The following is a 5,782-nucleotide window of genomic DNA, read 5'->3' as shown; positions in this document are numbered from 1 at the left end:
TAGCTTCCTTTTAAAGTAGTAATTTAAATTAGTATTAATCAATTACTCAGAATCTAAGGTATGTTTCTTACCTGGACCATTTTGCAGACTTTACCTTGAAACTTTAGTGTCATGTTTACATTTTTGATCTCTGATAATAGAAATTATACTTATTTTGCAGCTGTGAAACCTGGTATGGAGACAGAAAAGTTGAATTTTTAAGAAACCTGCAGCTGACACTTAATTCTCTTAGAAGTAACAGGCATTACAAATATTATAATTTTGCGCACATAATCCTATATCTAAGATTCTCCATAATTCAGAAATACTGCCTCTTAAAAGTACTCAAATAATGAGAAAATATTTTTACCTCGTGCAGGTCATTAGGATGGAAAGCTAGCAAGAACTGCTGATCTTTCCATTTTTAGAGAAGAGCTCTGAGAAATTTCTCTTTACATTATCTTTTGGAGACCCAGCGACATCACCTAGTGCTCTTACAGGCCCAGCTATCAGCATTATGATGCTGATAGAAATCAGAAAGGAATTTTAAACACTGACAATGATCTGGTGAACCATGAAGGTCTTTTACTATCGGCTGAGAATATAATTAGTTAATGACGCTTTTTTTTCCTTTTAAATATTAAAATAGAAATTATCTGGTTGTCAAAAATCTGATCAATTTTATTATTATGGAGAACAGATGAATGTGAAAAAAAATTGACCAATATCTTTCCCTGTTTGTGGAGAGGAAACAGGAAAAGTGAATAAGAAGGGAGCAAACATTTCCATTCTAAACACAGTATTTTGAAAACAGTCACAGATGGCTTGTCCAAAGAACCCAAGCCTATATAAGAGACTCAGGAACAGAACTATGTCTTGTCTAACAGTTCACCTGATATCAAACCAATTTCTTCTATTTCCAGGATATTACTTTGAGAATTAGAGTCTCTCAGAATTTTAGGTTTTTTTTCCCCCTCCTTACATGCATTTGCAGAGTTTCTATGTGATTCCTGCTCTAGTGAGTACTCAAAACAGATGAAATAAAATGTTGGTGTCATAAACCAATTTTTTTTTAAAGCCCAAAATCATGCTAAACTGTCCTTCACATAAACTATAGCAATTTTCAGTTTGGTCTCAAACTAAAATTCAAATAATGTATTCAAGCATCTAAACAGGGTGACTCTAAATGAAACATCTACTCAGAATCTCAAAGGATATTTTCTCTATTATCTTTTGAAATATACAATATAGTTTATTTTGTTATTGACATTGTGCAGGCTCTGTATTCTCTCATGCAATAGCTGTATATTTATTTCTGATTCTGTTCACTCCATATTTGTTTTTCCGTATGATCTTTTAACTGTTTGATTTATCCTTTTTTTTTTTACTTCATTTTAGTAAAAAAACTTAGCCTATGAAATTCAGATAAATTTGAAATTAAGCCAGAGAAGCTTACTCATCCAAATGAAGACACTTGTGTGTTAAATTTCTAATAATTAATGTTGTAGTTAATTAACTGAGACAGATATCAATCCAGAAATACTGCAGGTAATTATTCACTGACCATGCCAGAGAAGGAGTAAGGCATTATTAGTCTTCTCTGCCACGAGTGGTTTTCCCCAGAAAAATTGTGCCTTTTTTTCTTCTTCCATCTGTGTCCCAGGTTGGAATATAGATGTATTTATTATTCTATTACCACAAGCTGTGGGGCATTAGCTGTTATCTCCTGCTGTGACTCACCCCTGAAAACAGACAATGAGCTGTTGAGAACCAGCTGCATGGCTCATGGAATTATCTCATCCTGTTGTGAGATGCTCCACCCAGGAGGGAGGAGTCAAGCATTCCCACCTGGATATAACCTGGCCTTGGAACTGCCCAAGTCAGCCCTGTCTACTGGGTTCCCAGAGGACAAGAGCTATCACTGGATCTTCAGCTGGAGACCAGACCTTCCACAGGATCACTGCTTCAACTGAACTACTTCACTTGGACTGCTACCACCACCCTAACAGGGTGTCAGGTTGTATCTGACTTTGTCAGTGTCTTTCCTTGTATTATTGCACTTATTTTTAATTTTCCTATTAAATTTTAATCCTGACTTGCCATCTCCCACTGGATTTTTTTGAAACTAATACAGTCTGTTTCTGCCTCACAATGTTAAAGGCAGTACCAATATTATACACATTTAAGCAGCCTCTATTATATCATCTAGGATTGTTCCTTTCTTCTAAAGATGTAATCAAACATTTTAAGTGATTGGTATCTTATTCTGGGCAAAACAATTTCCTGAATATCAAGAGGTATCAACATTTTCTGAAAGAACACTGCATGCTTTTGTAATAAACTGACATTTTATGGATTTGAGGTAAATCTCAAGTTATCTCTAACTATATAAAACAGTTGATCAAAAATAAATGTTATAGAAATTATATGTCTTCCTGGTATCATTTAAAAAGTCCTTAAAATGAATGAACTTAATTCAATATCCAGGGGGGGAAAAAAAACCTTGAACCCCCTTTGACATTTTATATGATTAGGAATGACAAATTCCTTTCAATTTGCTTATCACTTGTCTTTATTAATATTTGTTTTTGAAGTGTCTGGAAAACACTGGAAAAATATCTTTATGAAAAATCACTTTTAATTGAGTAAAACTGTGAGTGCTTTGGTAGATGGAGAGAATATATATTAATGCAGCATTTGTACAGGGTAGCTCTATGGATATTTCAGTTCTTTCAGTTAGTTATTATGCTATCAATAAAAGTAATTTAATCACAAAGAAGTGATGTTGAAACATTGAAATTCAAGGGTTTAAGCAAGTTGAAAGATTTAACATAAGCAATAAAACTTATATATTATTAAAGAAAGACAGATTGAACTTACCATTTCAATTTCAAAAATAGCTTATTTTGTTAAGCAAACACCCTGGGTTACAAATGAAACCTTGTTTTACACTATTACTTCCCATGTTTACTTATTTTTGAAAGTATTTTCACCACATTGATGACATTCTGAATGCTGATTTTCATATTTAAAAATCAAAGTGCAGATAAGTGAATAAAGACCACTTTTCCTTCTTGTCTGAATGTGTGTGGTGGATTCACTGAAATATTTTTACAGCTGACATACCTTGCCTTTCTCCCTTTATCTCTCATCCCTTTTCAACTGCCTGGCTGGCACAGAGCTTCTCTACATTATGTTCTAAGAATGGATCATATGATTGTTTTCTTCACACATTTTCTTTCACCATTGTTAGACTGCAGAAATAGTAATTATATTAATTTTCTTTTTTAATATACTAGCCAGGATTTTCTGACAGGCAACCACTTATTCATTTAGTACTTTGGCCTTTCTTTTAAAGTAGTCTATCCCAGTGACTCGCAAGACTATCACAGAGCAGCAAATTCATCAGCATCTTTTAGACTATGTGTTTAAACTCAGATTTTCAATTTTGGATAGTAATGACCTCTGCTTGTCTTTCCAGAAGAGTACACCTAGCAACCATATCCTTATCTGTGAAGATTACAAGATCAAGGCTGAGAAAAAAGGAAAGACAGTAACTGTTTATAAAACACCTGTTTTCCAGCCCCATGCATCCACAATCCCTTCTACAACTGATTATACCACCTCACCCCACTCATTTACTTGTTCAGTAATACCCAAACAATACCAGTTAATAACTTAAAATCAATAAGACAAACATTCCTAACACCCGGATAAGTTTGTTCCTTATCAGAGCATAAATTTATTTTATGGAGTCTTCTATTGAAGACTCAATATAATTTGATAGCAGTTTAACCATAAAGAGATAAAGGAAGCACAAGAATGAAACACTATTTGCCTGCTTTTGCTTGCTTGTGAAAACTAAGCCCTAAAGTCCAATCATGGGATCTGTTCAGAATCAATTATTCAAATTACTCTCATTGAGGTGATATGTCATTTTGTGTTAAGGGAGGGCAAAACATCATCATGGTTAGGCCTTGCTCTACTTTAAATGCAACTCAAGTACTAGTTTTGCTCTAAACAGCTTAAACCCCTGAAATAGGACAGGTGGTAGAATGTCTTTTTCCTTTCCCATGAGCATTTGCATGGTGAATTACTGATCGCTTTTCAAATTGAAGCAGAAAATTAGAGAATGTAGGTCCCTGTGAAACTTAATGACCTCTGGTGTTTAGTGCATGCTGAATAGGAGTTTTAAAGGTTTACATTTGGAATATTTTGCTTAAATAGAACTGTCTTCCTACACACCTCATTGTGTACAGCTCCATTGCTTTCTGAAAATGAATGCAATTCTCAGGGCTGGAGAAAATATATTAACAGTTATTAGACTCTCCTGTACTACAGAGATGGAGCCTAATACAGATAATTAGAGTTTATGTGAGGATTGTGCCATTAATAAGCCCCTGTCCTTTTCCTCTTCCATTGATAAAGCATTTTATTTCTAGGGAAAATAAAAATAGTTTATTGGCTGTAGACAATAATAATGACAGCTTTTGTTATTTTGGTTTGGTTTAGTTGGGTGGGATTTTTTTTTAATGCCGTAAGTTTCTTGAACTACCCCAAATTCCACAAACTACCATAATTTAGGTATTCTTGTCTGTCTCCTCCTTTTCTTCTCAAAAATTTAGGTCAAATAAATATTGATATTTTCCTATAAATACACTAAGGTTACCTGGCCTAAGGACAGCTTGCTTGGAACAACCTGGAACAGGAGCACATCCCCAATACTGTTGTACATATGTTCTGTATGTCAAAGCACTGGATATGCATAGTGCATGAACAATTGCTCTAAGCATGAAATTATGTCTAAATCTTTCAGAAAATATTGAGGAGAAATTGCACCAGAAAAAAAAAATCAACAAAAATACCTGAAAAATTTGGAAATATATTGGGTATTGATGCCATTTTTTTCCCAGAAAAGTTTTTCAAGATATAGAAAAATGTCTACATAAGTATTAATATGTTTGCTTAGTTTTATTATCACACATAACAATATATAATATTCATATTATTTTTATAGGTTATTTCTTTATTGATAATAGTATAATTATAATTACAATTGCTGCATATATTTTCATTTTATTTTCTTTTTCTATTTTATCTCAACTTTTCAGAATAAGTTAGTGCATACATTTTTCTCTTCTGTTGTTTGTATAGTGACTTACTTTTAATATTCTTTGCAGGTTCCATGAATGGGAAGGAGACAAAGAGTTTTATGGAAATTTGGTTTAGTATTTTGAAAATTATGAGATTTTATTCAAGTCACACAACTTCTACAAAAGCACAAGAAAAGGAATCTAAATAGGATTTGTGTCTCTCCACGTAACAAACACTACAAGATAAAACAAAGATATTTCAAAGGAGAAAAATCTATCTAGAATTTTGAAAAGTTAAATAAAAGGAGAAAAGCTTTAATGTTTCAATACTATTGAATTATTACATAAGTATTTCAGAGGAGATTCCTTTAACTGTGTACCTTAACTATTAAAAAATTCAAAAGTTTGGATTTTAATTACATGAGGTTACACAGAAAATGTAGTCTGGGAAACACAAGTTTTTTAAACCAGAGAAAATGAAATAATCAAAAAACAAACTCCTAAAGCACTCCATGCCACTGTATCAATTTATATACTGCCTTGCTGACTGCACATCAGTAGAAATCAAAACAACACAGAATATCAATGGCTTTTACTTCTTTCTTTTCTTTATGTAGACACTTTTCAGCATATGCAGTATTGCCCTCCATAAAGGTAACTTTCAATGCATGCCAAATTATTTTGAATTAAGTTATATAATTTACCCTAGT

At 32.9% G+C, this 5,782-nt stretch overlaps 1 long non-coding RNA gene across 1 annotated transcript; it reads left to right on the top strand.

The window, feature by feature from the left end:
- Positions 1 to 1,820: 1,820 nt before the first annotated feature.
- LOC146438477 (uncharacterized) lies at positions 1,821 to 5,337 on the top strand. Its single transcript, XR_014851789.1, has 2 exons — positions 1,821 to 1,996; positions 5,160 to 5,337. It is a non-coding gene; the product is annotated as an uncharacterized LOC146438477 (long non-coding RNA).
- Positions 5,338 to 5,782: the final 445 nt, after the last annotated feature.

The sequence above is a fragment of the Lichenostomus cassidix genome, chromosome 4, assembly GCF_008360975.1.
Source record: "Lichenostomus cassidix isolate B80296 chromosome 4, HeHo_3.0, whole genome shotgun sequence".
Taxonomy (NCBI): Eukaryota; Metazoa; Chordata; class Aves; order Passeriformes; family Meliphagidae; genus Lichenostomus; species Lichenostomus cassidix.
Note: the sequence above shows the minus strand (reverse complement) of the source record. Positions and strands in the feature narration are given on the sequence as shown.